Source organism: Meles meles, chromosome 1 (genome assembly GCF_922984935.1).
Source record: "Meles meles chromosome 1, mMelMel3.1 paternal haplotype, whole genome shotgun sequence".
Classification (NCBI taxonomy): Eukaryota; Metazoa; Chordata; class Mammalia; order Carnivora; family Mustelidae; genus Meles; species Meles meles.
The window spans coordinates 136,013,608-136,024,760 of NC_060066.1; positions in this window are offsets into that span (position 1 = coordinate 136,013,608).

Sequence of the window (11,153 nt, forward strand, 5' to 3'; positions counted from 1 at the left end):
GGAAGAAGGGTCAAGGCTGAAAGGATCCCTCCAGCCACATGGTTGAAGCAGGATCATTCCTCTTCTTACAATGTGACCCAGGCCCCTGTGGAGGGTTCTTTTGTCTCAGACTGGGTATCTGGATCAACTGTGGCCAGGGACGAAGATTAACTATAACTGATCCACTTTGAGACAAGCTCTCACCCCAGACCAAGAGCAGCCATTTGGATAGTGGTAGGAAATAGAGCCTCTGAGAAGAAGAGAGGAGGAAATGCTGGGTAGATGATCTCGTAGATGCCCCGTACAGGTCCCAGACAAGGCAGGAGGTAATGGCAAAGACAACGACTTAATGAGACTTAATGACTTAATGAGAGCAAAAGCTGTAAAGGGTGGTGAGACAAGATAGTACAAAAAATACTGAGGAAACTGGCAGGAAGAAACCTGGTTAGGGCCAATCCTCAGTCCCAAGAGCTCTGGCAATATTCTGGGATGGAGCGGGGGATAGTAATTCAAAACTGAAATCAGCTGGTACCTTGTGGAGACTTTTTGACCATTACTCTAGTGATCTATTAGAATTAGAGATACTGAAGCACGGAAATGAACAGGAAGAAGTCCAGCCTAGTGTTACACATGTGGAACTAGAAACATAAACTGATGGTCGATTTCTAACAACTGCCACAAGTCCCCAGGTCAAGTGACAAAAATCCAAATTTCTGTTCTTTTACTGAAATCAGCCTGCAAAATTCATACAAAATCTTTGTAAGACACACTAAATTCTTCGTTCTTGGCCAAAGCACCTCACAAAAATAATAGAGAAAATTAAATAACTACAGTTAAAGCTATTATAACAAATCTACTTTTCACAAAAAAGCGCTGTTATATATGTTATATATGCTGTTATGTCCATCAAAACAATTCATATAAATATGCCAAGATTCAAAACTCAACAAATGAACACATAATTTGTAAAAAGAAAATTAAGAACTGGCCTTACTAAGACTTGAATACAGATCAACTGCACTGTTAGAAAACTTTTCTACTTCTTGTGTAAGCAGATATAATCCTTTAAATCAGAATTAGAGTCTCAATTTCTGAGGTCTTTGCCTATGTGCTTCTGGGTCTAAGAGAATTTCCTTGAAAACATATCCAATACAAAAGTAAAACTCCTAGATCTCAAGATCATCAGCATTTCTATTCAATGTAATTACTTATAAAAATAGGTTATCACTTACTGGAGATACTCCTCATAGAGGTATTTAGTTAGTCTTACTTGGAAGCACAGTTTGAGCTTATTTAACCCAAACTTCAAGAAGTTATTAACTACAGAGATCTGAAACAAACACATATTACTGGTTTTACTACATTTCCACTCACAAAATTATAATTTATTGCTCTAGCTTTGGCTCTGTCACCAAATCCTATGATTTTTGTAACTGATTGTCCAAATTGAAAATGATTCGTTTCTGTTTTACTCAGAGTGTGCAAAGATAAAAAGAGAATATCCCAAAGCAAACGCAGTTGACTCTACTATAGTGATATATTAAAACTCTACTTGAAACTCAGTTTTTTAATATGTTAATTAATATGTTTAATATGTTAACAGTAATTATGAGAAGCATCTTGACACTTCTTTTTTTTTTTTAAAGATTTTATTTATTTATTTGACAGAGAGAGATCACAAGTAGAGAGGCAGGCAGAGAGAGAGAGAGGGAAGCAGGCTCGCTGCTGAGCAGAGAGCCCGATGCGGGACTTGATCCCAGGACCCTGAGATCATGACCAGAGCCGAAGGCAGCGGCTCAACCCACTGAGCCACCCAGGCGCCCCTATCTTGACACTTCTTTTGTCAACAAACAAAAAGCCAAATCTGCTTCCTTTGGATTCAGTGTAAAGGAGTCCTGATATTTATGTTTGTATCTTCTGTTTCCTTCTACAAGCACTATGACCCTAGACAATGAATTCTATTTGCATTTATTTAAAAAAACCTATAAATTTCATACCAACTAATGCCATAATTTCTAGAGTCATCTTTACTTCTCGTTCCCATCATTATATTGAAATTAATTCTTCCATAGTTCCAAACTCAGATTTACGTAAACATTTTCTCAAGAAAACAATGGTTGTCCACTGAATCTCCATCTCTTAATGACATTACAATTCTTTTTTTTTTTTTTTTAAATAAACACATAATGTATTTTTATCCCCAGGGATACAGGTCTGTGAATCGCCAGGTTTACACACTTCACAGCACTCTCCCTAGCTCATATCCTCCCCAATGTCCATAACCCCCTACCCCTTTCCCAACCCCCCCCAGCAACCCTCAGTTTGTTTTATGAAATTAAGAGCCACTTATAGTTTGTCTCCCTCCCAATCCCATCTTGTTTCATTTATTCTTCTCCTATCCCCTTAACCCCCCATGTTGCATCTCCACGTCCTCATATCAGGGAGATCATATGATAGTTGTCTTTCTCCGATTGACTTATTTCACTAAGCATGATACCCTCTAGTTCCATCCACGTCGTCGCAAATGGCAAGATTTCATTTCTTTTGATGGCTGCATAGTATTCCATTGTGTATATATACCACCTCTTCTTTATCCATTCATCTGTTGATGGACATCTAGGTTCTTTCCATAGTTTGGCTATTGTAGACATTGCTGCTATAAACATTCGGGTGCACATGCCCCTTCGGATCACTACGTTTGTATCTTTAGGGTAAATATCCAGTAGTGCAATTGCTGGGTCATAGGGTAGTTCTATTTTCAACTTTTTGAGGAACCTCCATGCTGTTTTCCAGAGTGGTTTCACCAGCTTGCATTCCCACCAACAGTGTAGGAGGGTTCCCCTTTCTCCGCATCCTCACCAGTATTTGTCATTTCCTGACTTGTTCATTTTAGCCATTCTGACTGGTGTGAGGTGGTATCTCATTGTGGTTTTGATTTGTATTTCCCTGATGCCGAGTGATGTGGAGCACTTTTTCATGTGTCTGTTGGCCATCTGGATGTCTTCTTTGCAGAAATGTCTGTTCATATCCTCTGCCCATTTCTTGATTGGATTGTTTGTTCTTTGGGTGTTGAGTTTGCTAAGTTCCTTATAGATTTTGGACACTAGCCCTTTATCTGATATGTCCTTTGCGAATATCTTCTCCCATTCTGTCAGTTGTCTTTTGGTTTTGTTAACTGTTTCCCTTGCTGTGCAAAAGCTTTTGATTTTGATGAAGTCCCAATAGTTCATGTTTGCCCTTGCTTCCCTTGCCTTTGCCGATGTTCCTAGGAAGATGTTGCTGCGGCTGAGGTTGAAGAGGTTGCTGCCTGCGTTCTCCTCAAGGATTTGGATGGATTCCTTTCTCACATTGAGGTCCTTCATCCATTTGGAGTCTATTTTCATGTGTGGTGTGAGGAAGTGGTCCAATTTCATTTTTCGGCATGTGGTTGTCCAATTTTCCCAGCACCATTTATTGAAGAGGCTGTCTTTTTTCCATTGGACATTCTTTCCGGCTTTGTCGAAGATTGGTTGACCATAGAGTTGAGGGTCTATTTCTGGGCTCTCTATTCTGTTCCATTGATCTATGTGTCTGTTTTTGTGCCAGTACCATGCTGTCTTGATGATGACAGCTTTGTAATAGAGCTTGAAGTCCGGAATTGTGATGCCACCAACTTTGGCTTTCTTTTTCAATATTCCTTTGGCTATTCGAGGTCTTTTCTGGTTCCATATAAATTTTAGGATTACTTGTTCCATTTCTTTGAAAAAAATGGAGGGTATTTTGATAGGGATTGCATTAAATGTATAGATTGCTTTAGGTAGCATAGACATTTTCACAATATTTATTCTTCTAATCCAGGAGCATGGAACATTTTTCCATTTCTTTGTGTCTTCCTCAATTTCTTTCATGAGTACTTTATAGTTTTCTGCATATAGATTCTTAGCCTCTTTGGTTAGGTTTATTCCTAGGTATCTTATAGTTTTGGGTGCAATTGTAAATGGGATTGACTCCTTAATTTCTCTTTCTTCTGTCTTGTTGTTGGTGTAGAGAAATGCAACTGATTTCTGTGCATTGATTTTATATCCTGACACTTTACTGAATTCCTGTACAAGTTCTAGCAGTTTTAGAGTAGAGTCTTTTGGGTTTTCCACATATAGTATCATATCATCTGTGAAGAATGATAGTTTAACTTCTTCTTTGCCGATTTGGATGCCTTTAATTTCTTTTTGTTGTCTGATTGCTGAGGCTAGGACTTCTAGTACTATGTTGAATAGCAGTGGTGATAATGGACATCCCTGCCGTGTTCCTGACCTTAGTGGAAAAGCTTTCAGTTTTTTTTCCATTGAGAATGATATCTGCAGTGGGTTTTTCATAGATGCCTTTGATAATACTGAGGTATGTGCCCTCTATCCCTATACTTTGAAGAGTTTTGATCAGGAAGGGATGCTGTACTTTGTCAAATGCTTTTTCAGCATCTACTGAGAGTATCATATGGTTCTTGTTCTTTCTTTTATTAATGTGTTCTATCACATTGATTTATTTGTGGATGTTGAACCAACCTTGCAGCCCTGGAATAAATCCCACTTGGTCCTGGTGAATAATCCTGTTAATATACTGTTGAATCCTATTGGCTAGTATTTTGGTGAGAATTTTTGCATCTGTGTTCATCAAGGATATTGGTCTGTAGTTCTCTTTTTTGGTGGGATCCTTATCTGGTTTTGGGATCAAGGTGATGCTGGCCTCATAAAATGAGTTTGGAAGTTTTCCTTCCATTTCTATTTTTTGGAACAGTTTCAGGAGAATAGGAATTAGTTCTTCTTTAAGTGTTTGGTAGAATTCCCCTGGGAAGCCATCTGGCCCTGGGCTTTTGTTTGTTTGGAGATTTTTGATGACTGTTTCAATCTCCTTACTGGTTATGGGCCTGTTCAGGTTTTCTATTTCTTCCTGGTTCAGTTGTGGTAGTTTATATATCTCTAGGAATGCATCCATTTCTTCCAGATTGTCAAATTTGTTGGCGTAGAGTTGCTCATAGTATGTTCTTATAATTGTCTGTATTTTCTTGGTGTTGTGATCTCTCCTCTTTCATTCATGATTTTATTTATTTGGGTCCTTTCTCTTTTCTTTTTGATAAGTCTGGCCAGGGGTTTATCAATCTTATTGATTCTTTCAAAGAACCAGCTCCTAGTTTCATTGATTTTTTCTATTGTTTTTTTTGGTTTCTATTTCATTGATTTCTGCTCTGATCTTTATGATTTCTCTTCTCCTGCTGGGTTTAGGGTTTCTTTCTTGTTCTTTCTCCAGCTCCTTTAGGTGTAGGGTTAGGTTGTGTACTTGAGACCTTTCTTGTTTCTTGAGAAAGGCTTGTACGCTATATATTTTCCTCTCAGGACTGCCTTTGTTGCGTCCCACAGATTTTGAACCATTGTGTTTTCATTATCATTTGTTTCCATGAATTTTTTCAATTCTTCTCTAATTTCCTGGTTGACCCATTCATTCTTTAGAAGGATGCTGTTTGTCTCCATGTATTTGGGTTCTTTCCAAATTTCCTCTTGTGATTGAGTTCTAGCTTCAGAGCATTGTGGTCTGAAAATATGCAGGGAATGATCCTAATCTTTTGATACCGGTTGAGACCTGATTTAGGACCCAGGATGTGATCTATTCTGGAGAATGTTCCATGTGCACTAGAGAAGAATGTGTATTCTGTTGCTTTGGGATGGAATGTTCTGAATATATCTGTGATGTCCATCTGGTCCAGTGTGTCATTTAAGGCCTTTATTTCCTTGTTGATCTTTTGCTTAGATGATCTGTCCATTTCAGTGAGGGGAGTGTTAAAGTCCCCTACTATTATTGTATTATTATTGATGTGTTTCTTTGATTTTGTTATTAATTGGTTTATATAGTTGGCTGCTCCCACGTTAGGGGCATAGGTGTTTAAAATTGTTAGATCTTCTTGTTGGACAGACCCTTTGAGTATGATATAGTGTTCTTCCTCACCTCTTATTATAGTCTTTGGCTTAAAATCTAATTGATCTGATAGAAGGATTGCCACCCCAGCTTTCTTCTGATGCCCATTAGCATGGTAAATTGTTTTCCACTCCTCACTTTAAATCTTGAGTGTCTTCGTGTCTAAAATGAGTTTCTTGTAGGCAACATATAGATGGGTTTTGGTTTTTTACCCATTCTGATACCCTGTGTCTTTTGATTGGGGCATTTAGCCCATTAACATCCAGGGTAACTATTGAGAGATATGAATTTAGTGCCATTATATTGCCTGTAAAGTGACTGTTACTGTATATTGTCTCTGTACCTTTCTGATCTACTACTTTTAGGCTCTCTCTTTGCTTAGAGGACCCCTTTCAATATTTCCTGTAGAACTGGTTTGGTGTTTGCAAATTCTTTCAGTTTTTGTTTGTCCTGGAAGTTTTTTTATCTCTCCTTCTATTTTCAATGATAGCCTAGTTGGATAGAGTATTCTTGGCTGCATGTTTTTCTCGTTTAGTGCTCTGAATATATCATGCCAGCTCTTTCTGGCCTGCCAGGTCTTTGTGGATAAGTCTGCTGCCAATCTAATATTTTTACCATTGTATGTTATAGACTTCTTTTCCCAGGCTGCTTTCAGGATTTACTCTTTGTCACTAAGACTTGTAAATTTTACTATTAGGTTATGGGGTGTGGACCTATTCTTGTTGACTTTGAGGGGGGTTCTCTGCACCTCCTGGATTTTGATGCATGTTCCCTTTGCCACATTAGGGAAATTCTCTCCAATAATTCTCTCTAATATACCTTCTGCTCCCCTCTCGCGTTCTTCTTCTTCTGGAATCCCAAATATTCTAATGTTGTTTCGTCTTATGGTGTCACTTATCTCTCGAATCCTCCCCTCATGGTCCAGTAGCTGTTTGTCCCTCTTTTGCTCAGCTTCTTTATTTTCTGTCATTTGGTCTTCTATATCACTAATTCTTTCTTCTGCCTCATTTATCCTAGCAGTGAGGGCCTCCTTTTTTGATTGCACCTCCTTAATAGCTTTTTTGATTTCAACTTGGTTAAATTTTAGTTCTTTTATTTCTCCAGAAAGGGCTTTTATATCTCCAGAGAGGGTTTCTCTAATATCTTCCATGCCTTTTTCGAGCCCGGCTAGAACCTTCAGAATCGTCATTCTGAACTCTAGTTCTGACATATTACCAATGTCTGTGTCGATTAGGTCCCTAGCCTTCGGTACTGCCTCTTGTTCTTTTGTTTGTGGTGATTTTTTCCGCCTTGTCATTTTGTCCAGATAAGAAGATATGAAGGATCGAATAAAATACTAAAAGGGTGGCAAAGACCCCAGAAAAATGCACTTTAACCAAATCAGAAGAGACCCCAAATGGTGGGGGCGAGGGGGGAAGGGGATAAAAAGAGGTTCAGAAAAAAAAAAGAAAAAAAATTAAAAAAAGAAAACAAAGAAAAAATATAAAAAAGAAAGAAAATACATATATATATTAGATAAACTAGTCAAAAAAAGTTAAAAAAATAAAAGGGTAAAAGTTTAAAAAATTTAGCAGCAGAAGAAAACAGAAAGAAAAAAATTGAATTAAAAAAAATTGAATTAACTGCAAGACTTAAGAATCATGGGGAGAAAGCCATGAGTTCTGTGCTTTGCTTTCTCCTCTGGAATTCTGCTGCTGTCCTAGGTATTGAACCTGCTTTCCTTGATAGATGAACTTCGTCCTGGCTGGATATTTTGTTGATCTTCTGGGGGAGGGGCCTGTTGTAGTGACTCTCAAGTGTCTTTGCCCGAGGCAGAATTGCACCGCCCTTACCGGGGGCCAGACTAAGTAATCTGCTCAGGTTCACTTTCGGGAGCTTTTGTTCCCTGAATGCTTTCCATAGAGTTCCGGAGGATGGGAATGAAAATGGCGGCCTCCCAGTCTCTGGCCTGGAGAAGCCGAGAGCCCGGGCCCCACTCCTCAGTGTGCCCCCAGAGAACAGCGCCCAATCACTCCCGTATCCCCGGCCTCCAGCTGCGCTCGGAGCTCACCCAGCCCGCGACCGGTTCAAGGTAACCCCGAGCTGAGAGCTCAGTCCTCGGCTCTGTCTCTGCAGCCGGCTTCTCCGTTCTAATACCTGCAAGCTCTGCGACACTCCGACACCCCGATCCTTCTGTGACCTTGTGGGACCTGGGGCCACACTGACCCCACGTGGGCTTCACCCTGGTTTAGCCTCTGGAGCAATGTCCCTCAGTGGAACAGACTTTTAAAAGTCCTGATTTTGTGCTCCGTTGCTCCGCCGCTTGCAGGGAGCTGGCCCCTCCCCCCCCCCGGTCTATCTTCCCGTTGTTTTGGATTCACTTCTCCGCCAGTCCTACCTTTCAGAAAGTGGTTGATTTTCTGTTTCTAGAATTGCTGTTCTTCTTCTCTTTGATCTCCCGTTGGATTTGTAGGTGTTTGCAATATTTAGATAAGCTATCGAGCTGATCTCGTGTTACCTGATGTAGTCTCAGCCTGTTACTTCTCCGCCATCTTGACTCCTCCCCTCCGACATCTACAATTCTTATCTCAACATTTTCTAAAGGTCTAAAAGCTGTGTATATGTATCCTCAAGCTTTATTTATTTTATGACATGTTCTCTAATTAGCTGGAGTTTAAAATCAAGCTTTTTTTTTTACTCCCATATTTATGACACTAAAATTCTTGTAGTAGCAATAAGAGAAAGAACCAAACTGAGAATATCACTTAAGATTTAAACCAAACACTGACCGTTATTTTTAATGAATTCAGATATTAAATTCCAATTTCACTTAAACAACATCAGTGGTTCAAGTTACTCTAATAGTTTAGGGCCTAAAGCAATGGTTCCCAGTCAGGGAGATTTTGCCACCATGCCTAACCAAGCCCTAGCCTCCTCAGAACATTTGCCAATGTCCTGGATACATTTGGGGTTGTTAAAACTGGGGGGAGGGGTACTACTGCCATTAAGTGGGATGCTACTAAACATCACAGAAACCCTGGCCTAAAGGTTAGAACAAAACAACACATATGGACACATCTACATATGTATACCATGAAACTAAACCCAACCTAATCCCTTTTTTACTATCTGGTATAAAGGTTTACATTGAAAAATTCTGCTCTAAGTTATAAAACGAAACTTGAGATAGGAACTTAAACCATAAATCTATAAAGTAAAGTTAAGAAACAAAAATCTCTGAAGATTCTAGGAATTCCAAATTTTTCCCTATGTAAAGATTTTTAAAGAATTACACTTACGAGAGGCATGGCAGCGACGAAGTTGAATAAGTATCTCTTGAAATCTTTCCTGCTACGACCAATGATACCACTGCAAACCACCACATGCAATGCATTAGTTGCAAAAGAAGCAATATCAAACTCTAAGAAAAGCTGTAAAGCTCTAAAATTACTCTTGGAAGTTTTTATTGACTCAAAAGATTCAGTAAGAAAAAAAGATGCCGAAAAACATTTTCTTGCAGAAACAGGTTTCCAACTTTTGAAATCTGACATTTGAAACAGACTTCTTGAACATCACTCTATGAATGGCAAAATTAAATAAGAACGATTTCCTTAGTTCTTTTCCTTCATAAAAAATGGTAATTTAAAGAAAGGCTTATGCTGCCACAAAAGGGATTTAGATGGTGAAACAACTAACAAATTTATAGAGCCAGCAATGGGTTATTATGGATGAAATAAACTAGTGTTTTCAAATATTTTAATACCCTGATTCCCATCTGTATGAACCAATGGCAGAGATAGCCCAATGACAGATCAGCATACTCTCACTGTAAAAGATCAAGAGTAAATATTTTAAGCTCCTGTGGGCCAGAAGAGCTCTGTTCCAATTACTGTGTTCTGCTATGGCAGAGGAAAAACATCCAAGAATGAGACTGGCTGCATCCTAAAAAAATTTTCCCAAACAGACGGCAGTGGGATTAGATCCATGAAGCCTTATCTGCTGACACTAGGACTAAATCATAGGTCAGAGAGTAGACTAGTGGGGTCCCCAGAGCCTCAGAATGGTTCTCTAGCGGCTTCAGATCTGTTAACACACTTCAACTAGACCAACTCCTCTTTCACGTTTTTAATGTATTTTACATATTTACCTGTTCTAAAAATATCCATTAGGAACTAATTTAAAGGATGCCTGGTTAAGTGGCTGCCTTCAGCTCTGGTAATGATCCTGTGTCCTGAGATCTAATCCCACATCAGGCTCCTTGCTCAGAGGGGAGCCTGCTTCTCCCTCTGCCTGTTGCTCCCCCTGCTTGTGTTCTCTCTCTCTGACAAATAAATAAATAAAATCTTTTTAAAAAGAACTTATTTAAAGTAAGAATCCTACTTTTTGAAAACCATTATATAAGGATCTCTGAGTACCATATATTTAGGATCTTTAAAAAGATATAACTTATTTGATCACATACTTTTTTAAAATTTTATTTATTTATTTATTTATTTGACAGAGAGAGAGAGTTCGAGATCACAAGTAGGCAGAGAGGCAGGCAGAGAGAGAGGGGGAAGCAGGCTCCCCGCCGAGCAGAGAGCCCAGTGCGGGGCTTGATCCCAGGACCCTGAGATCATGACCTGAGCGAAAGGCAGAGGCTTAACCCACTGAGCCACCCAGGCACTCCTGATCACATACCTTTTTCAACGAATGTTTACTAATATCCCCAAATGTAAGTAAAATGTATTTTGAAAAATACTGTGCTAAATGATTTAAACCTAGCTCTACACAGAAAAAAAATGATATGGTATATGATACAGAAATAATCTGATTTTTATGAGGGAGCAGAGGCATAATGCCAAGTAATGTTAGCTGGTGTTTTAGAGCAAAAAAGGTGTGTAGTCAAATAAATTTGAGAAAACCTGGGTTAAACAAAACTAACACACGTCTTTTTCAAAGACCTCAAAGATCTTAACATAACATAAAACTTGTGCGTTCAAACTCTCTGAACGGGCTTTATAGCAGGTATCATTTCCTCTGTCATGGCTGGCATTCCTTGGATCATAGTTTGGGAAATGCTACTTTAGATGGATAGAAAAATCTGTAGTCCAATTTTGATAGAACTGCTAAACGATTGTTTTTAAAGTTTAAGTTGACTAGAAAATACCTAAAACTGAACCACATAAAAATGATGTTTCTAGAAATCAGAATATTAAAAACAAGAGCACTTAAGACGGTACAAAAAGTTTAGAGGTTTAGATTAAAATTGT